Source organism: Podarcis vaucheri, assembly GCF_965113315.1.
Source record: "Podarcis vaucheri genome assembly, chromosome: 16".
NCBI classification, from domain to species: domain Eukaryota; kingdom Metazoa; phylum Chordata; class Lepidosauria; order Squamata; family Lacertidae; genus Podarcis; species Podarcis vaucheri.
The window spans coordinates 44,825,052-44,847,171 of record NC_138754.1 but is presented as its reverse complement, the minus strand read 5'-3'; the positions used below and the strand labels follow the sequence as shown (position 1 = coordinate 44,847,171).

Here is a 22,120-nt window from a genome sequence, read left to right as displayed (position 1 = left end):
CCTCCATAGGTTCCGCTCCCCCTCCTGGCGGAGGTGTGGATTGCGCACGCGCAGCTTCCCTGGGAACGAAGGAGAACCCTCTCGCTGGTTCGCGCCCTCCACGTCCTTCGTCCCTGCTCCATGGACGTTCCTCCAGCCGCACCCCAACCGCCAGCGCCCTCTGAACGATCTCCTGCGTGGTCCGGGGTCTCTCCCCCCTTGCAATTTCGTCTTTAACCGCGCTGTTCAATCCTTCCCAAAACAGGTCTCTGACTGGAGCCGAATCTCTGTCCCATTCCAGGGCACTGACCAATGCAAAAAAGCGGGCATGATACTGTCTTACACTGGCCCTCCCTTGCTTCAGCCCATGTACCTCCTTCCGGGCAAGATCCACGTCTATATTTGATAGAAAACACAAATCCATCGCTTTGATGAAGGCATCCGCACTTCGGAGCGCTGGATCCTTATCTCTCCATAGATTGCGCAGCCACGCTTTAGCGTCTCCATGCAGATGGGATAAAATAAACCCCACCTTCTCTTGCTCATCTCTAAAGTCTTTATCCAGCAGTTGCAGCGCAAACTGCACATCTGCTCGGAAGTTGGGGTACTGCTGTAAATTCCCATCGAAATGAGATACAAGGCTGCCTCCTCTTCTCCCCAGCCCAATTCCCTCCGATTTGGGTCCCGGTTGCCCCTGCTTAGTAAGCACTTCCAACCTGACCTGGAGATCCTTGTAGGCGGCGGCCGCTTCCTCCTCCCTCTTCCTGGAGGCTAGTATCTCGGTGTTTAGATGTGACACTGCATTTTGCAGGGCTGCTATCTGCTGTTCAGTATTCATCTTTTCCGACTTTCGTGAGCTTGTGAACCACCAATCTCCACCCCTCGCTGTGCCCACTCACGCTGCGAGGCTTTTGGTGCAAAATTTGGAGACGGAGCTTACTGTCAGAGCCGCTTCCAGGTCCCAGCTCACAGAGGACCACGCTAGCCGGCAGTATTGTTCAAACTTCTTTATTGAGTTACAGTTTCCATTTTCAAGCCGCAGCGCGCAGCTCTACGTCTTAGAAGCTAGACCGGCGAAGCTCCGTCTGAGTCTCCGCCTCCTGTACACCAAATTAATACTCTAGCCTTACTCCACCTCTTCCGTCTTTCCTTTCTCCTCTGGGTCCCTCTACCCCCCGTGGTCTCTTCCTTCCTGGACTCTTCTGACGCTGACCCCCCCGACTCTTCTCCCTCCTTGCGGCGGGCTTTAGGACCTGGCTCCCTATCCGGACTGCTTACTGTGCCGCCTTCCTGCGCATTTGAACTTGGCGCGCGCGCGCAGCCTTCAACCTTCCTCTTGACCGTTTCCTCGCTCCCCGATGGAGGTTTGGCCAATCCTGACTCATGCCCTCCCGCTTGCAGCGAGGCGCCAGGTCCCGATACCTGGGACCCCTCCCCCCTACTGCGCTCTGGTGGGGAAGCTGGTCCCGATTTCCAACTGCTGCTCTCTGAGTCCCCTCTGGTCCCTTCTTCCTGGGTTGTCCCCCTAGGCGCCCCCCTTGCTCTGACCACTGGCGCCCCTTTCTGTGAATCTTCCGACTCACTGGAAAGACTCGGAGATCTCGGGCTGCTGTCATCGCTCATATTACCTTCGGATTCCTCCCCCTCGCTCTCTGTTTCCTCCCTTTCCTCTGCTCCTGAACCCCTGACAGTATGCCTCCCGTTTCACCTTCCTCCTAGAAGCCAAAGGGGTCACCGACGAAGAAGATGCCAAGAAGAGGGCGATATTCTTCAGCGTCTGTGGAGAGGAGATATTTGAAATCGCCCAGGCTCTCCTTGCACCTGAAGACGGCGCTACCGTTCCTTACAAAACAATAATGGAACGGCTGAAGGGGCATTTTTCGCTGCAGCCCTCAGTGGTGGCTTGTCGAAATGCCTTCTACGCAAAGCGGCAAGCCCCTGGGTAAACCATAACTGGGTTTGTGACCTCTCTCCGTCAAGCCGCCCAGTTCTGCAACTTCTCAGAATTGGAGAACATGCTTTGTGACCGCCTCGTCGGTGGCCTAAAGGATGAGACGCTGCAACGACGCCTCTACGCTAAGAAGGACCTAACGTTCCAGGTCGCCCTGGAGGAGGCCCTGGTAACAGAAGCTGCCAAGAGGTCGACGCAAGAGGCATGGCCAAGCCTGTCGTCCCAACCAAGGGTCCACCACGAAGACCTCACCGACGACTCAGGATCTGACAGGGAGGAGGTGCACCGAGTACAGCAGCACACTCAAGCAGCGCACAGACCACGGCTGCCTTGACGAGAAGGAGGGAACTGCACAAGCTGCGGCGAGAGCCACGAGAGGAGGACCTGCTGTTTCTGCAACGCAGAGTGCAGGCAGTGTGGAAAATTGGGGCACATCGCTCGGGTATGTCGGGCTCAGCCCACCCGACGCCAGGCATCAGATGACCGATCCAAGAACCCCAGGGCCCAACGCACCAAGGCAACTCGACGGAGCTCACGGACTTCCAGGTATACCAGTTGCTCCACCCCAACGTAGAGAAAATTTATGTAGAGGTACAGATAGAGGGGGCCCCGTGCCGCATGGAACTTGACACGGGTTCAACTCTATCCATAATCTCGGCAAGGACCTTAAGGAAACTGTGTCCTACTCGAGGTCCCAAACTCAGGCCGGCCCCATTCACCCTCTGGGACTTCCAGAAACATAAGGTCCCCACAATGGGGGTGGGGACCTTCAGGGTGCAATATCGAGGGCGGACGCGGCAACTGGACTTGCTCGTGGTCAAGGGCCCCTACATTAGCTTACTGGGATTGGCATGGTTTGGACCACTGGGGCTAGCCGTCACCGGGGTGAGCCACACTAGCTTACAAGTGGACGTGGACACCATCTGCAAAGAATTTCCGGGGGTTTTCAATGGGAAATTGGGACAGTATATGGGGCCCCCCATTGCTCTACAGCTTGACCCCGCAGTATGACCTGTCAGGCTCAAGGCTCGCCGGGTCCCGTTTGCCCTGAAACCCTGTATAGACGAGGAATTGGACCGGCTCGTGGAGCAAGGAGTGCTGGAGCCTGTACCTAATGCCCCCTGGGAAACCCCAATCATCACACCCGTCAAGCCTAATGGTTCGGTCCGCATCTGCGCAGACTACAAATGTACCATAAACAAGGCCCTCACGGCCCACGCATACCCAGTGCCAGTGGTCAGCCATGTCCTTGCCACCCTGGCTGGGTCAAAATTTTTTGGCAAGCTGGACTTGGCCCAAGCATATCAACAGCTGCCAGTAGATGAGGCCACAGCAGAGGCACAGACGATTGTGACGCATAGAGGAGCGTTCAGGGTAAAGCGGCTGCAATTCGGTGTCAGTGTGGCACCAGGCATATTCCAGAATCTAATGGACTCTCTCCTTAAAGGGATTCCTGGCGTCACCCCCTTCTTCGATGATGTGTTGATTGCTGGGCCCACACCAGAGGAGTTTGAGGACCGCCTCCACACCGTTCTGCACCGTTTCCAGACGGCGGGTCTCAAGGTGAAGCGGGAAAAATGTCTACTAGGAGTGCCTCAGGTGGACTTTCTGGGATTTATGGTGGACGCAGAAGGGGTCCACCCGACTGGGGACAAGGTACGGGCCATCTGTGATGCCCCAGCGCCCAAGAGCAAGACTGAACTTCAGGCCTTCTTGGGACTATTGAACTTTTACCATTCCTTCCTTCCCCACAAGGCGGTGGTCTTGGAGCCCCTACACAGACTCCTGGACAAGCGGGCCCCTTGGGTGTGGGGCCAGTGCCAGGAGGCCGCATTCCAGGCAGTCAAGGACTTGTTTGTCTCAAACTCTGTCTTGGCACACTTCGACGAGAGGCTGCCAGTGGTGCTAGAATGCGACGCCTCACCGTATGGCATCAGCACTGTCCTGAGACACCAACTCCTGGATGGAAGAGAGGTACCGGTGGCATACTTTCCCCAGACATTCAACGCAACCGAGCGGAACTACTCGCAAATCGACAAGGAGGGTTTGGCAATCGTGAAGGGAGTAAAAAAATTCCATGATTTCTTGTACGGGCGGCCCTTTACCGTGGTGACTGACCATAAGCCGTTGCTTGGCTTGTTTGCCCCCGAAAAGCAGACCCCCAAGTGCTGTCTCCTAAAATAGAATAAGCCCCTAAAATAAATAAGAAGAAAATGACCATTGGCCATGATAACTGAGGCTGATCATCTGGAGTGAACCATATTGCTTACCCCCATCCTATGCTGTATTTTGCTATGGTTGTTGGGAGTGGGGGGGAAAGGGCTATTCTTATACCTTGAAATACTGTTAACTTTCACAATAGGTTTATACAGCTCTGGGATCTTCCTCTCGATCATTGGTCTGAGGTTCTCTTTCAACTTCTTGTAGTTCCTTTTTCAAATCTTGTTGATATTCCCTTTGGTCAGCAGTAAGCAGGCACTTATTTTTCCCCATTGCTTCACCACATCTGTTCCCAAAAAATGAAGAAAACAATTCACACTGATAAATTTCACCACGGTATTGGACCATAAAGTTTTGTTTTTGTCTGGCACCAAGCGTGACTTAGGTGGGGCAAGTGAAGGAAAAGCCATCAAAATTTAGAGGGTGGATGTGGAATTCAGCATCTGGGTAACCTAGGGTTTCATTTCAACAAAAGGATTCTAGCAAAAGAAGAGCCTTCAAAGTGTGTGCAAAATAACTGATGAAATCTCAGGCACCAGAAAGTGGGTCAGCAACCATGGGGAGGGACTCATAGAATCATAGAATCGTAGAATTGGAAGGCACCCCAAGGGTCATGTAGTGCAGTGCAGGATTCGCAACTGAAGCTTCCATATAGAATCAATAGTTCAGTGCATTTCCCCATGACCAACAAAAGCAGAATATGGCTGTTGTTTTATATACACTCCTAGGCACCTCCTACTAAACTTAAGTTTTACTCCTGAGTAAACATGCACTGCAAATCATGTGCATTCTTAATTTATAGAGAAGTTTTTAAAATGTACAATTTGGATTGGAATAAGTGGGCAGCAGAATAGGGCAAAGTATTTATTCATGCTGTGCATAATGAATGCATGGTACTAAAAAGCCACAGGATGTACTCATGGTCACTGACTTATAGGGGAATCATAGAATCATAGAGTTGGAAGAGACCACAAGGGCCATCGAGTCCAACCCCCTGCCAAGCAGGAAACACCATCAGAGCACTCCTGACATATGGTTGTCAAGCCTCTGCTTAAAGACCTCCAAAGTAGGAGACTCCACCACACTCCTGGGCAGCAAATTCCACTGTCAAACAGCTCTTACTGTCAGGAAGTTCTTCCTAATGTTTAGGTGGAATCTTCTTTCTTGTAGTTTGGATCCATTGCTCCGTGTCCGCTTCTCTGGAGCAGCAGAAAACAACCTTTCTCCCTCCTCTATGTGACATCCTTTTATATATTTGAACATGGCTATCATATCACCCCTTAACCTCCTCTTCTCCAGGCTAAACATGCCCAGCTCCCTTAACCGTTCCTCATAAGGCATCGTTTCCAGGCCTTGGACCATTTTGGTTTGCCTCTTCTGGACACAGTAGTAGATAGGTAGCCGTGTTGGTCTGCCATAGTCAAAATAAAAAAAATTCCTTCCAGTAGCACCTTAAAGACCAACTAAGTTAGTTCTTGGTATGAGCTTTCGTGTGCATGTATCTGAAGAAGTGTGCATGCACACGAAAGCTCATACCAAGAACTAACTTAGTTGGTCTTTAAGGTGCTACTGGAAGGATTTTTTTTTATTTTCTCTTCTGGACACGTTACAGTTTGTCAGTGTCCTTCTTGAATTGTGGTGCCCAGAACTGGACACAGTACTCCAGGTGAGGTCTGACCAGAGCAGAATACAGTGGCACTATTACTTCCCTTGCTATACTCCTATTGATGAGGCCAAGAATTGCATTGGCTTTTTTAGCTGCCGCGTCACACTGTTGGCTCATGTCAAGTTTGTGGTCATGGAGGAGTGGTCTGCCCAAAGGAGAAGTGATAGATCCTTGTACAAAGGCAGTATGTCTCTGAATTCTAGTTGCTGGGGAGCAACAATTGGGGAGGGCTGTTGCTGGCTTTCCTGGAGGCATCTGATTGGCTACTGGAGGAAGAAAGGCTCTTGGCTTTTGGTCTGACCCAGCAGGAGGTTTCTTGGCTTCTTCTAGCACATAATTTGTAAATCACATTTGCACCCCCAACCCCCCACCCCAGTTTTAGCCTTATTCACTTATTTGGTCTTCTGTTCTTGCTCAAATACTATGTGGTATCTGGCCGCCCTACTACAAAGTAGTACTACAAAATCACACATTACAAAGATCACTAATTTTCTATACTGTGTCTAGAGATTTATTTATTTGGAACATGTGTGCCTCGCTGTTCAGCCAACAAGACCACCAGACAACTTAAACGCAATCAAAGCAAGATGGTCCCTCCCCACAGGCAAAGGGGGCAGGGAGGGAAGAGGAATATCAAATCTCAGTCACAAATCACTAAACAGTTGTTCCTATGTTGACCAGCTGGCACAGTTCAGGGGCTGGAGGTGCCTGAAGGAGCTGGGCCTCCAGCAAAGCTCTCCCACTGATGGCTGCCCCAGATAACAGTTGTGGGGAGAGGAGGCCTGAGGGAGCTGTCCTGTCACAGCAGAGCCAGTGGAGGGAGCTCTGCTTCACAGCTCTCACGGAAGTACTGTAGTTTGGATACTACGGGCTCCTCTGCAAAGCTGAAAGCAATTGCTCTGTGAAATAAATAAAAAATTCAGCGTGTAGAAATCCTTTCACTATGCGTCTGTTTTGTATTTAAAGCTTCACAGCCACCAAGTGCTAATCAGCTTGAAGCATGCTACAAGTCTTTCATAACATTATTGATATAAGTAAAGAAACATCTCATGTGGGAAAAATAGACACAATGTTTCCTTAAGAATTAAAAATTCCAGCACTCTCCATATGCAGCAGAATGAGGTGGCCAAATGGACCATACTACTTCAAGATACAGGTGGGGAATAACACTTCTATGCTGTCAGGGGTTCAGAAGCAGAGACGCAGAGAAGGGTGGAAACAGAGAGCGAGGGGGAGGAAGCCGAAGGGAGAATGAGTGATGATGACGACCCGAGATCTCCAAGCCTAAGCAGTGAGTCAGAGGACTCCCAAAAGGGAGCCCCAGTGAGCAGAGCAAGGGGGGGATCCGGGGGGACACCCCAGGAGGAAGGGAACAGAGGAGATTCAGAGAGCAGCAGCTGGAAGTCGGGACCCACGCTCAAGACTGAGAGCAGCAGGGAGGAAGGCAGCCAGGCATCGGGTTCCGGAGGCCGTCAGCAGGAGGGAGGGCACGAGTCAGGGGTGGTCACGCCCTCCTCAGAGAGCGAGGCAACGGTCAAGAGGAAAGTAGAGAGTTGGGCGCGCGCGCCAAGTTCAAATGCAGCGGAAGCTGGAGCAGTAAGCAGCCCGGAGAGTGAGCCAGGTCCCAAAGCCCGCCGAAAGGAAGCGGAAGGATCAGGGGGGTCAGCGTCAGAGGAGAGTAGAAGGGAGGAGTCCCAGGGGGGCAGAAGGACCCAGAGACGTAGGGAGAGGCGAAGGAGGTGGAGCAAGGCTAGGGTATTAAGCTGGTGTGCAAGAGGCGGGGACTCAGATGGGTCTTCGCCGACCTAGGGCAGAAGGTGTAGAGCTGCACGCTGCAGTTCGGAAATGAAACCTGTAACTCAATAAAGACTCTTTTAAAGTGGACGCTGTGTGGCGTGGTCCTATGTGAGCTGGGACCTGGTAGCAGCTCTGACAGTAAGACCCATCTCTTCAAAGCTTCAGAAACCTGAAACCTCGCAGCGGGAGCAGAAGCCGCTAGGGGAGGAAGAGGGGTGTCTGTAAGCAAGCTCACAAAGGTTAGCAAGATGACGGAAGAACAGAGGATCTCCGCGCTGCAAGAGGCAGTGACCCAGTTGTCCTCAGAGGTATTGGCTTCCAAGAAACGGGAGGAGGAGACTACAGCCGCCTACAGAGACCTACACGCCAGGTTTGAAATGCTTGTTAAGCAAGGGCAACCGGGACCCAGACCGGAGGGCGTGGGATTGGCACGGAGAGCAGGAGGGCTTGTGGCTCACTTCGATGGGACTTTGCAACAGTACCCTAATTTTAGAGCAGACGTAATGTGCGCACTGCAACTGCTGGCAAAAGACTTTAGAGATGAGGAAGAGAAGGTGGGGTTCATATTGTCCCATTTGCATGGGGATGCCAAAGCCTGGCTGCGCAATTTGTGGAGGGATAAAGATCCGGCGCTTCAGAATGCAGATGCCTTTATCAAAGCGATGGATGCGTGTTTTTTGTCTACTATTGATGTGGATCTTGCCAGACGGGAGATTCATGGACTAAAACAAGGGAGGGCGAGCGTCCGGCAGTATCACGCCCGATTTTTTGCGCTGGTCAGTGCTTTAGAATGGGATCGGGATTCGCCCCCTGTCAGAGACCTCTTCTGGGAGGGTCTAAGTTCTGCGGTTAAGGATGAAATTGCAAGGGGGGAGAGGCCCCGAAGCACGCAGGAGGTGGTCCAAAGGGCGCTGACTGTGGGGGTGAGGCTGGAAGAACGTCCATGGTGCAGAGATGAAGGACGTGGAGGGCGCGAAGCAGCGAGAAGTTTCTCTTTCGTTCCGAGGGAAGCAGCGCGTGCGCAATCCACACCTCCGCCAGGAGGGGGAGGGGAACCGATGGAGGTTGGAGGTGCAAGGGCTCAGTCAGCAGCCAGGGCCCTAGCACCGGCAGCAGTGAAAGCGAAGCCTCCTAGAGGGAACAGGAAGTGTTACATCTGCGAGGATCCAGGCCATTTGGCGAAGGAGTGTCCCCGGAGGCTCCACAAGCACACTGCAGCCTCAGCAATGGTGACTGCAGCAACGCAGCAAGGAGAACCACAGCAGGGAAACGACGATGTCTGGCTGGAGACGGAGGCACTGGGGCCCAGCCAGACGCATCTGTGAAGCAGCCCCCAGCGATATTGCAACCCACGGATCCCCTCCCACCCAAACCAGTGGTGCAGCTCACAGCGTCTCTCCAGCTACCCAACGGCGTCACTATCGAAGTGCCGCTTTCTGTGGATTCTGGAAGCAACGCAGACTTTATAGCGCAGAGCTTTGTGGAGCAGCACGCTATACAGCTATTGCCTGCCACTCTGCCCCTGCAAGTCGTCACAGTGGATGGCAGAGAGTTGCTAGGGGGGCAGGTGGTGAAGCAGACGCCACCAATGGTGATGCGCCTTGGCAACCACAGGGAAGTCATCAGTTTTAATGTCACCCAACTGTCGGACACGCCCATTGTGTTGGGTATGAGTTGGCTGGACAGGCACAGTCCGACACTGGCTTGGTACCAGAGACAACTGATCTTCGGCTCCTCTTATTGCGCAGAACACTGCATCCTGCCCCGACGGGAGGGAGAGGAGGAGGAATCACAACTGCAGTTGGGAACGTTGCAAGCGGTCCCCCACAAATACGCGAACTTTTTGGAGGTCTTCTGCGAGAAGGAGGCGGACAAGCTACCCCCTCACCGGCCATATGACTGCAAGATTGACCTCCTACCGGGGGCGACGCTGCCGAAGGGGCGGCTATACTCCATGTCTGAAGATGAAATGCAGGAACTCAAACAGTTCATCAAGCATAACCTGGAGCGTGGCTTCATCAGAGAGTCCAAGGCAGTGGGGGGCAGTCCCGTTTTCTTCGTGAAAAAGAAAGACACGCCCCAAAAAAGACTCGTTGTGGACTACCGCCTTTTGAACCAGATGACCAAACCGTCTGATTACCCCATGCCCAGGATTGACGACCTCCTCGCGACGGTGCGCAAGGGACGCGTGTTCACCAAGTTGGACCTACGAGGGGCGTACAATCTCATCCGCATGCGGGAGGGCGATGAGTGGAAGACGGCCATGTTCACACCGCTGGGTACCTACGAGTACAGGGTTATGCCCTTTGGATTACAAAATGGCTCTCACTGTTTTCAAGCTTTTATGCATCACGTGTTGGAGGGACTCCTCTACAAGACATGCGTCTGCTTCCTGGATGACATCCTGATTTTCTCGGACTCGCAGCAAGCTCACGACCGAGACGTGAGGGAGGTGCTCAGCAGGTTGCAACAACATAGACTGTACGCCAAGCTGGAGAAGTGCCAGTTCGACACGAAGGAGGTGGATTTCCTGGGATACAAGTTGTCGGACAAGGGGATAGCCATGGACAGCACCAAGGTTCGTGCGGTATTGGATTGGAAGAGCCCGCGCAACCGGAAGGAGGTCCAGCGGTTTGTCGGCTTCGCCAACTTCTATCGCAAGTTTATCAAGGGGTTCGCGATGCAGACGGCAGCAATTACGGACACGCTCAGCTCCAAAAAAAAGAAATTCATCTGGACGGAGCAGGCGGAGCAGTCCTTTCAAGCGCTCAAGCGTCTCTTCGCATCGGAGAAGCAACTGCTGCATATCGACCCCAGTAAACCGTTGAGGGTAGAGACAGACGCGTCAGACAGAGCCGTGGGAGCTGTTCTGCTGCAGCGAGACCCGCAGGGGGTGTGGCGGCCGGGAGCGTTCTACTCCAGAAAGCTCAGCAAGTCGGAGCAGAACTACACCATCTGGGACAGGGAGTTGCTAGCCATTCATGCAGCTTTCAAGGCGTGGAGGCACTTCCTAATCGGCGCCAAGCACACGGTGCAGGTCTGCACGGACCACAAGAATCTGGAGCACTGGCGCACGGCTCAGTTCCTGAACCAGAGGCAGATACGTTGGGCGGAGTTCTTTGCTGACTTCAATTTCCGAATAGAGTACGTCCCAGGCGACACCAACATCATGGCGGATGCACTGTCCCGAAAACCGCAATACCTAGAAGAGGTGACGCCAGCGGCGGCCATGCACATCTTCGCACCGACGGCGTGGGCGTGTGCCTCAGCTACAGTAGACCTGGATGCGGTGCGACGTGCATTGCGGGACGACTCATTCGCACAAGACAAGATGGCGGAACTGCTCAGAGGCACGGCTACCACGGACGAGTTCCAGGTGCGGGACGGCTTGCTCCTACGCAAAGGGGCTGTCTATGTACCAGGAGACGACCTTCGCGCCAAGGTACTGCAACAGTTGCACGACGCACCCACGGCCGGTCACTTTGGCACAGAGAAAACCATGGAATTAGTCGCGAGAGACTTCTGGTGGCCCAGGCTGAGAGGGGAGGTCGCGGACTACGTCGCGAGGTGCGACACCTGCCAGAGGGCCAAGCCGGTACACAGACCACCGGCGGGACTGTTAGAACCGCTGCAAACGCCGTTTGAACCGTGGGAGAGGGTGGCCCTGGACTTTGTGACGGATTTACCCAGCTCGAGAGGCAAGACAGCTGTGCTAGTGGTGGTGGACTTGTTCACCAAGATGGCACATTTCATTCCGTGTGCGAAGGTGGCCACGGCGGAACAAACCGCCAAACTGTTCATAGATCACGTGTTCAAAGTGCATGGCCTGCCACGGTCTATCCTGTCCGACCGCGGACGCCAGTTCATCTCGTCTTTCTGGCAGAAGCTGATGGGTTTTCTAAATGTCAAGGTCAATCTGGCATCAGCAAGACACCCGCAGACCAACGGGCAAGCAGAGAGGGTCAATGCCATCATGCAGCAGTACCTGAGATGCTATGCCAATCAACAGCCTGCGACGTGGGTGGATTACCTGCCGCTAGCCGAGTTCGCTTACAACAACACGAAGCACGTGTCCACAGGAGTGACGCCGTTCTTTGCCAACAATGGGAGGCATCCCAGAACCTTCCCGGGACTGGAGAGAGTGGGGGAAGGAGAACCACAGACGGCGGACGCGTTCGCGTCAGAGCTGCAGGCGGTCCACGATCAACTCAGACGGCAGCTGGAGCTAGCTAAGCACGCCTACAAGGTGCAAGCTGACAAGCACAGGCGGGTTGGCGAAGTGATCCAAGTGGGAGACTGGGTCTGGTTGGCAGCCCACGCAGTGCCGACCAGGTCACTTGCCAAGAAGAAGTTGGGGCACAAGCAGATCGGTCCGTACCAAGTCGAAGCGCAGATCAACCCGGTAGCCTTCCGACTGGCGCTGCCGGAGGGTTCCAGAATGCATCCGGTGTTCCACAGGTCGGTGCTCACTCCCTACAAGGCACCTCACAGGTTCCAGGAGCCAGGGACGGCGCCAAGTCCGCTCCGGGAACGGACGGAGACGCGGGGGGTGAAGCACCAGGACCACATCAACGAGGTCACGGAGATTTTGGACTCCAGATGGGGGGAGGAGGGAGTCGAATACCTCTTAGCCAGAGAGGGCACCCGGGCCAGCGCCAATAGCTGGGTACCAGACTACGCTTTGGAGGAACCCCTGCTCAAGGACGAGTTTCATGCCCTCTTCCCACACAAACCCATGCCAGCGAGCTTCTTCGACGACTGGTTGTTCACACCCACACTTTCTTCCAGCACGTTCCATGGATTCGACTCAGAAGGGGAACCCGCACGGAGCACCCGTTCCCCAGAAGGTTCACCGGCAGGTTCGGCATCAGGCAACTCGTATTGGTGGGACGATCGACCAGAGGAGCAATGGCGCAGGAAGTGGCTGGAGATGCCAGGTCGAGCGACCGACGCAGAGACTGACATGGACGTGTTCGGGGAGGACCTCGGGTTCGAGCACGGCGGTACAGAGATGGAAGAGCAACAAGTCAACGTCGACGACCGCGAGGGGGAAGACTCGGAGGTTTTCAGTTGGCGGCCACCCACGGGGAGCGACCTGTATCCAGCATTCCCTCCCATGATGATGGAGCACCCAGCACCCACACCTGACAGCGGGGAGGGGGGAAGGGGGGGCTTCGAGGGGGGGATGGATGTCAGGGGTTCAGAAGCAGAGACGCAGAGAAGGGTGGAAACAGAGAGCGAGGGGGAGGAAGCCGAAGGGAGAATGAGTGATGATGACGACCCGAGATCTCCAAGCCTAAGCAGTGAGTCAGAGGACTCCCAAAAGGGAGCCCCAGTGAGCAGAGCAAGGGGGGGATCCGGGGGGACACCCCAGGAGGAAGGGAACAGAGGAGATTCAGAGAGCAGCAGCTGGAAGTCGGGACCCACGCTCAAGACTGAGAGCAGCAGGGAGGAAGGCAGCCAGGCATCGGGTTCCGGAGGCCGTCAGCAGGAGGGAGGGCACGAGTCAGGGGTGGTCACGCCCTCCTCAGAGAGCGAGGCAACGGTCAAGAGGAAAGTAGAGAGTTGGGCGCGCGCGCCAAGTTCAAATGCAGCGGAAGCTGGAGCAGTAAGCAGCCCGGAGAGTGAGCCAGGTCCCAAAGCCCGCCGAAAGGAAGCGGAAGGATCAGGGGGGTCAGCGTCAGAGGAGAGTAGAAGGGAGGAGTCCCAGGGGGGCAGAAGGACCCAGAGACGTAGGGAGAGGCGAAGGAGGTGGAGCAAGGCTAGGGTATTAAGCTGGTGTGCAAGAGGCGGGGACTCAGATGGGTCTTCGCCGACCTAGGGCAGAAGGTGTAGAGCTGCACGCTGCAGTTCGGAAATGAAACCTGTAACTCAATAAAGACTCTTTTAAAGTGGACGCTGTGTGGCGTGGTCCTATGTGAGCTGGGACCTGGTAGCAGCTCTGACATATGCGTAAAAACCAAAGCCTAGCACATCATAGAGAAGGTACTTGTCAATTAAAAAAGCTAGCCTTCCCCCTGCTTTGCTGGCTTTCTAGTTGCAGGGAACTTTTAGTGTGTGAAAGCAATTTTCCACAAACTCTTGCAGTTTATTCGACAGTTTCAGATGTCTTTGTGTTGTTGTAAACAAAATCTGCCCTTATTCCTTTATTGGAGAACCTTGTAGGTTCTCCATCGGCAGGAGAAAATAACAGAGGCCAACCAGAGAATATTGAGAAGCAAAGCAGCTAGTAAGCCTGATCTTTATTAAACTGTTGCAACAGGGTGCTCCTCTCACACGCAGGAGAGGGGAGGAGGACCGCTGTCAGGGGTTCAGGAGCAGAGGGGCAGGACAGGGAAGAGACAGAGAGCGAGGGGGAGGAATCCGAAGGGAGAATGAGTGATGATGACGACCCGAGATCTCCAAGCCTAAGCAGTGAGTCAGAGGACTCCCAAAAGGGAGCCCCAGTGAGCAGAGCAAGGGGGGGATCCGGGGGGACACCCCAAGAGGAAGGGAACAGAGGAGATTCAGAGAGCAGCAGCTGGAAGTCGGGACCCACGCTCATAACTGAGAGCGGCAGCAGCTGGAAGTCGGGACCCACGCTCAAGACTGAGAGCAGCAGGGAGGAAGGTAGCCAGGCATCGGGTTCCGGAGGCTGTCAGCAGGAGGGAGGGCACGAGTCAGGGGTGGTCACGCCCTCCTCAGAGAGCGAGGCAACGGTTAAGAGGAAGGCAGGGAGTTGGGCGCGCGCACCAAGTTCAAATGCAGAGGAAGCTGGCGCAGCAAGCAGCCCGGAGAGGGAGCCGGGTCCCAAAGCCCGCCGAAAGGAGGAGGAAGGAAGTGGGGGGTCTTCAGCGTCAGAGGAGTCTAGGAGGGAGGAGACTAGGAGGAGCAGTGGGACCCAGAGACGCAGGGAGTGGCGTAGGAGGTGGAGCAAGGCTAGGGTATTAAGCTGGTGCACAGGGGGCGGAGAGTCAGACGAGACTTCGTCGACCTAGAATGGAAGGTGTAGAGCTGCACGCTGCAGTTCGGACATGAAACTTGTAACTCAATAAAGACTCTTATAAAGTGAACGTTGGCTAGCGTGGTCCTGTGTGAGCTGGGACCTGGTGGCAGCTCTGACAGTAAGTCTCGTCTCACCTACAAAGAAGTTCCAGGCGCCTGAAACACCGCAGCGGGAGAAAGCGCAGCGAGGGGTGAAGAGGGGTGCCTGAACTCAAGCTCACAAAATCGGCAGGCATGACAGCAGAACAGCGAATCGCAACTCTGCAAGAGGCAGTGACACAATTAAATACAGAGATATTAGCATCCCGAAAGAGGGAGGAGGAAGCAGCGCTCGCCTACAGAGATCTCCAAGCCAGGTTTGAAGCGTTTACCAAGCAGGTACAAACGGGACCCAAGCCGGAGGGAGTTGGGTTGGCAAGGAGATCAGGAGGTCTTGTGCAGCATTTTGATGGGAACCTGCAACAGTACCCCAATTTTCGAGCAGATGTACTGTGTGCACTGCAACTGCTGGCAAAGGACTTTAGAGATGAGGAAGAGAAGGTGGGGTTTATCCTATCCCATTTGCATGGAGATGCTAAAGCTTGGCTGCGCAATTTGTGGAGGGATAAGGATCCAGCGCTTCGAAGTGCGGATGCCTTTATCAAAGCGATGGATGCATGCTTTTTATCTAGCATAGATGTGGATCTTGCGCGACGGGAGATACATGGACTGAGACAAGGGAAGGCGAGCGTACGACAGTACCACGCCCGCTTTTTCGCACTCGTCAGCGCTCTAGAATGGGACAGAGATTCGCCCCCAGTAAGAGATCTTTTTTGGGAGGGTCTCAGCAACCCAGTTAAGGACGAAATTGCGAGAGGGGAGAGACCCAAGAGCACGCAGGAGGTGGTCCAGAGGGCGCTATCTGCGGGAGTACGGCTAGAAGAACGCCCATGGGCCAGGGAGGAGGGGCGTAGTGGGCGCGAAGCAGCGAGAAGTTTTTCCTTCGTTCCCAGAGAAGCAGCGCGTGCACAATCCACGCCTCCGCCAGGAGGGGGAGCAGAACCTATGGAGGTGGGAGGTGCCAGGGCTCAGTCAGCAACCAGAGCCCTAGCACCGGGAGCAAGCAAGTCTAAGACTCCTAGAGGGACCCGGAAGTGCTACATCTGCGAAAGTCCTCAACACTTGGTGAAAGAGTGTCCCCAGAGGAGCCTGAAGCACACTGCTGCCGCTGCTAAGGTGGAGACAGCTACACAGCACAAAGAACCTCTGCAGGGAAACGACGATGTCTGGCTGGAGACAGAAGTACTGGGGCCCAGCCAGACGTATCAGTGAAGCAGTCCCCAGAGATCTTGCAACCCACAGACCCCCTCCCGCCCAAACCGGTGGTGCAACTAACCGCATCGCTCCAGCTGCCCAATGGACTCACAATAGACGTCCCGATCACGGTGGACTCTGGGAGTAATGCAGATTTTATGGCGCAGGATTTTGTGAAGCGACACGCTATACAGCTACTGCCTGCCACTCTGCCCCTGCAAGTCGTCACGGTGGATGGCAGAGAGTTACTAGGGGGGCAAGTGGTGCAGCAAACGCCGCCAATGGTGATGCGATTGGGTAACCACAGAGAAGTCATCAGCTTTAATGTAACTCAGTTGTCGGACACTCCCATCGTCTTGGGCATGAGTTGGCTGGACAGGCACAGTCCGACGCTGGCGTGGTACCAGCGACAGCTGATCTTCGGCTCTTCTTATTGTGCTGAACACTGCATCATACCCAGAAGGGAGGGAGAAGGGGAAGAATCGCAGCTACAGTTGGGGACGCTGCACACAGTTCCCCACAAATACGCGGACTTTTTGGAGGTCTTCTGCGAGAAGGAGGCGGACAAGCTACCCCCTCACCGGCCATATGACTGCAAGATTGACCTCCTGCCAGGGGCGACGCTGCCTAAGGGGAGGCTATACTCCATGTCTGAGGACGAAATGCAGGAACTCAAACAGTTCATTGATCATAATCTGGAGCGTGGCTTCATCAGAGAGTCCAAGGCAGTGGGGGGCAGTCCTGTTTTCTTCGTGAAAAAGAAAGACACGCCCAAAAAAAGACTTGTAGTTGATTACCGCCTCTTGAACCAGATGACCAAGCCGTCTGATTTCCCCATGCCCAGGATAGACGACCTCCTCGCGACTGTGCGCAAGGGACGAGTGTTCACCAAGTTGGACCTACGAGGGGCGTACAATCTCATCCGCATGCGGGAGGGAGATGAGTGGAAAACGGCCATGTTCACGCCCCTGGGCACATACGAGTACAGAGTCATGCCCTTTGGATTACAAAATGGCTCTCACTGTTTTCAAGCTTTCATGCATCACGTATTGGCGGGGCTCCTCTACAAGAAGTGCGTCTGCTTCCTGGATGACATCCTGATATTCTCTGAATCGCAGCAAGCTCACGACCAAGACGTGCGGGAGGTGCTGAGGAGGTTGCAACAACATAGACTGTACGCCAAGCTAGAGAAGTGCCAGTTCGACACGACGGAGGTGGATTTCCTGGGATACAAGTTGTCGGACAAGGGGCTAGCCATGGACAGCACCAAGGTTCGCGCGGTGTTGGATTGGAAAAGCCCGCGAAACCGAAAGGAGGTACAGCGGTTTGTCGGCTTTGCCAACTTCTATCGCAAATTTATCAAGGGGTTCGCGATGCAGACGGCGGCCATTACGGACACGCTCAGCTCCAAGTAAAAGAAGTTCATCTGGACGGAGCAGGCGGAGCAGTCCTTTCAAGCGCTCAAGCGTCTCTTCGCGTCGGAAAAGCAACTGCTGCATATCGACCCCAGTAAACCGTTGAGGGTGGAGACAGACGCGTCGGACAGAGCCGTGGGAGCTGTCCTGCTGCAGCGAGACCCGCAGGGGGTCTGGAGGCCGGGAGCGTTCTACTCCAGGAAGCTCAGCAAGTCGGAGCAGAACTACACCATATGGGACAGGGAGTTGCTGGCCATTCATGCAGCATTCAAGGCGTGGAGGCATTTCCTGATCGGCGCCAAGCACACGGTGCAGGTTTGCACGGACCACAAAAATCTGGAGCACTGGCGCACGGCGCAGTTCCTGAACCAGAGGCAGATACGTTGGGCAGAGTTATTTGCGGACTTCGACTTCCGAATAGAGTACGTCCCAGGAGACACCAACATCATGGCGGATGCACTGTCCCGGAAACCGCAATACCTAGAAGAGGTGACGCCAGCGGCGGCCATGCACATCTTCGCACCGACGGCGTGGGCGTGTGCCTCAGCTACGGTAGACCTGGATGCGGTGCGGCGTGCGTTGCGGGACGACTCATTCGCGCAAGAGAAGATGGCAGAGGTGCACAGAGGCACGGCTAACACAGACGAGTTCCAGATGCGGGACGGCTTGCTCCTACGTAAAGGGGCCGTCTACGTGCCTGGAGACGAACTTCGCGCCAAGGTACTGCAACAGCTGCACGACGCACCCACGGCCGGTCACTTTGGCACAGAAAAGACGGTGGAATTAGTCGCGAGAGACTTCTGGTGGCCCAGGCTGAGAGGGGAGGTCGCGGACTACGTCGCGAGATGCGACACCTGCCAGAGGGCCAAGCCGGTACACAGACCGCCGGCGGGACTGTTAGAACCGCTGCAAACGCCGTTTGAACCGTGGGAGAGGGTGGCCCTGGACTTTGTCACGGATTTGCCCAGCTCGAGAGGCAAGACAGCTGTACTTGTGGTGGTGGACTTGTTCACCAAGATGGCACATTTCATTCCGTGTGCGAAGGTGGCCACGGCGGAACAAACCGTCAAACTGTTCATAGATCACGTGTTCAAAGTGCATGGTCTGCCGCGGTCTATCCTGTCCGACCGCGGGCGCCAGTTCATCTCGAATTTCTGGCAGCGATTGATGGGTTTCCTAAACGTCAAGATCGATCTGGCATCAGCGAGACACCCGCAGACCAACGGGCAAGCAGAGCGCGTCAATGCCATCATGCAGCAGTACCTGAGATGCTATGCCAATCAACAGCCTGCGACGTGGGTGGACTACCTGCCGCTTGCCGAGTTCGCCTACAACAACACGAAGCATGTGTCCACAGGGATGACGCCGTTCTTCGCCAACAATGGGAGGAATCCCAGAACATTCCCGGGACTGCAGAGAGTAGAGGAAGGGGAACCGCAGGCGGCGGAGGATTTCGCGTCGGAGTTGCAGGTGATCCACGATCAGCTCCGACGGCAGCTGGAGCTGGCTAAGCACGCATACAAGGTGCAAGCTGACAAACACCGACGGGTTGGCGAGGAGATTCGAGTGGGAGACTGGGTCTGGTTGGCAGCCCACGCGGTGCCGACCAGATCGTTAGCTAAGAAGAAGCTGGGGCACAAGCAACTCGGTCCCTATCAAGTCGAAGCGCAAATCAACCCTGTGGCTTTCCGGCTGTCGCTTCCGGAGGGTTCCCGAATGCATCCGGTGTTCCACAGATCGGTGCTCACGCCCTACAGAGCACCTCACAGATTCCAGGAGCAGGGGACGGCTCCGAGTCCTGATCGGGAGAGGTCAGAGTCGGGGGAGTCGCCGCAGCAGGACCCCATCAATGAGGTCACGGAGATTTTGGACTCCAGATGGGGGGAAGAGGGAGTAGAATACCTCCTAGCCAGAGAGGGCACCCGGGCCAGTGCCAATAGCTGGGTGCAAGACTATGCCTTGGAGGAACCTCTACTAAAGGACGAGTTTCATGCCCTCTTCCCACACAAACCCATGCCGGCCAGCTTTTTCGACGACTGGCTTTTCACACCCACGCTTTCCTCAAGCACGTTCCACGGTTTCGATTCGGATGGGGAACCAGCACTGCCCACACGTTCCCCGGGAGGGTCACCAGAGGGATCGGCGTCAGACGCCTCGTTGTGGTGGGACGATCGACCGGAAGAACAGTGGCGCAGGAAGTGGCTGAGAGTGCCAGACCAACCCGCGGATACCAGAGAGACCGACGCAGAGACTGACATGGACGTGTTCGGGGAGGATTTTGGGTTCGAGCACGGCGGCACTGAGATGGAAGCAGAGATGAGCGACGTCGACGAGAACGAAGATGGGGAAACGGACTTCTTCAGTCGGCCACCCGCCACGGGGAGCGAACTGTATCCGGCATTCACCACCGTGTCGATGGAGCACCCAGCACCCGCATCTGAAAGAGGGGAGGGGGGAAAGGGGGGCTTCGAGGGGGGATGGATGTCAGGGGTTCAGGAGCAGAGGGGCAGGACAGGGAAGAGACAGAGAGCGAGGGGGAGGAATCCGAAGGGAGAATGAGTGATGATGACGACCCGAGATCTCCAAGCCTAAGCAGTGAGTCAGAGGACTCCCAAAAGGGAGCCCCAGTGAGCAGAGCAAGGGGGGGATCCGGGGGGACACCCCAAGAGGAAGGGAACAGAGGAGATTCAGAGAGCAGCAGCTGGAAGTCGGGACCCACGCTCATAACTGAGAGCGGCAGCAGCTGGAAGTCGGGACCCACGCTCAAGACTGAGAGCAGCAGGGAGGAAGGTAGCCAGGCATCGGGTTCCGGAGGCTGTCAGCAGGAGGGAGGGCACGAGTCAGGGGTGGTCACGCCCTCCTCAGAGAGCGAGGCAACGGTTAAGAGGAAGGCAGGGAGTTGGGCGCGCGCGCCAAGTTCAAATGCAGAGGAAGCTGGCGCAGCAAGCAGCCCGGAGAGGGAGCCGGGTCCCAAAGCCCGCCGAAAGGAGGAGGAAGGAAGTGGGGGGTCTTCAGCGTCAGAGGAGTCTAGGAGGGAGGAGACTAGGAGGAGCAGTGGGACCCAGAGACGCAGGGAGAGGCGTAGGAGGTGGAGCAAGGCTAGGGTATTAAGCTGGTGCACAGGGGGCGGAGAGTCAGACGAGACTTCGTCGACCTAGAATGGAAGGTGTAGAGCTGCACGCTGCAGTTCGGACATGAAACTTGTAACTCAATAAAGACTCTTATAAAGTGAACGTTGGCTAGCGTGGTCCTGTGTGAGCTGGGACCTGGTGGCAGCTCTGACAACCGCGAACAATGTGTGCTTGCCATTTTGAAATTCCCTGCTCTGGCGCTCAAGACCACCCCCACAAACATCATACCTACATCACAGAAAAGGGAAATTTCTACAATAGAAATTTGAATGTTGTTTTTCCTGTCTGCCAGGTTATCTGATAATGCCTTATCTGATTGCCTTTCCTGGTAGTCTGGCCATTCCTTTGAGATGGTAATTACCCAATTCCTGAGACAATGGGAAGCAAAGACAGACCACGGAATACATAACAGTGAAAATACATTATTCCTTTCCACTTGGGATAATCTTGCCATAAATGCCCAAAACTAGCCTGACTAAGGAGTGGTGGAGAGGTATACTTCTGAATATTCAATAATTCTATAACATTTGCAGTATCAGATTGAGGTCTGCTGCTTCACATCAACAAGCTGAAAGGATTTACTCTATGACTTTATACTTTCCTTAATGGTAAATATTAAGTAGGGTAGACAAATTGCAGCATTGAGCTATTGTAGTTCCCATGCCAATATTGTGTTGTTTAGTCGTTTAGTCGTGTCCGGCTCTTCGTGACCCCATGGACCAGAGCACGCCAGGCACTCCTGTCTTTCGCCATTTAAAATTCCTTCTTGCTCCCTGTCAGTGGAGGCTCATCCTTAAGGGGGACTGGGGCACTGCTCCACCAAGCTCAATTGCTTCTCTGCTGTCCTCCAACAGCCTGCTTCTTTCTTACATCCTCTCTAGGGTTGGCATGAGCAGTGAGCTCTTTCCTCCTCAGTCTCAGGCTGCCTTTGCAGAACTCAACGAGGGGAGAGGGGCATGCCCCACATGTCCAGGGGAGGAGAGGGGCAGGGAAGCTGCTGCTCAGGCTCCTTGAGTGCGCCAGGTCAGACGTGACCTGGAGGCGGAGCTGCTGCTGTGACTGGGAGTGAGGTGCACTGCGGCCACCCACCCTCCGGCTCTCTTCCCTTGATCAGGCCTAACATAAGGACAGAACTCTGGCCAGCAGAAGCAAAGCAGCTTAGGTCAGCTCCTTCTCACACAGAGCCAGGCACCAATGAGGGAGCCTGCTTTGGGGGCACCTGTTTGTGCCCCCTGCCACAAATTTGTGCCCCCACGGCCCACACATGCTACACTGTAGTTGGCTTCATCCATGGGCGTAGCCAGCATTTTTGTTAGTGGGGGCAGGCCTTTTGTTAGGGGGTCAGAACCTCAGTTAGCTATGTATTTTTATTTATTTTTATTTAGTTGGCCCCCCTTGGCCACATCCATGGCTCCATCTATCATAACATTTTGGAAATGCCCTGACCCACCCACCCCAACACTGATGTTGATTTTCTGAGATATCAGGCGCTCAAGCACAAGATTCCACCTAAACATTAGGAAGAACTTCCTGACAGTAAGAGCTGTTTGACAGTGGAATTTGCTGCCAAGGAGTGTGGTGGAGTCTCCTTCTTTGGAGGTCTTTAAGCAGAGGCTTGACAACCATATGCCAGGAGTGCTCTGAATGATGGATGACCAGAATATCAGGGTTAGGGTTAGGGCTA

General features: G+C 54.7%; 1 long non-coding RNA gene across 1 annotated transcript in view; it reads right to left on the bottom strand.

Annotated features, from left to right (window-relative positions):
* Positions 1-776: 776 nt before the first annotated feature.
* Positions 777-22,120, bottom strand: part of LOC309521389 — a 348,451-nt gene continuing 327,107 nt past the window's right edge. The window contains exon 3 of the long non-coding RNA XR_014214643.1: positions 777-960. This is a non-coding gene — a long non-coding RNA (uncharacterized lncRNA). The remainder of the gene's footprint in view (positions 961-22,120) is intronic.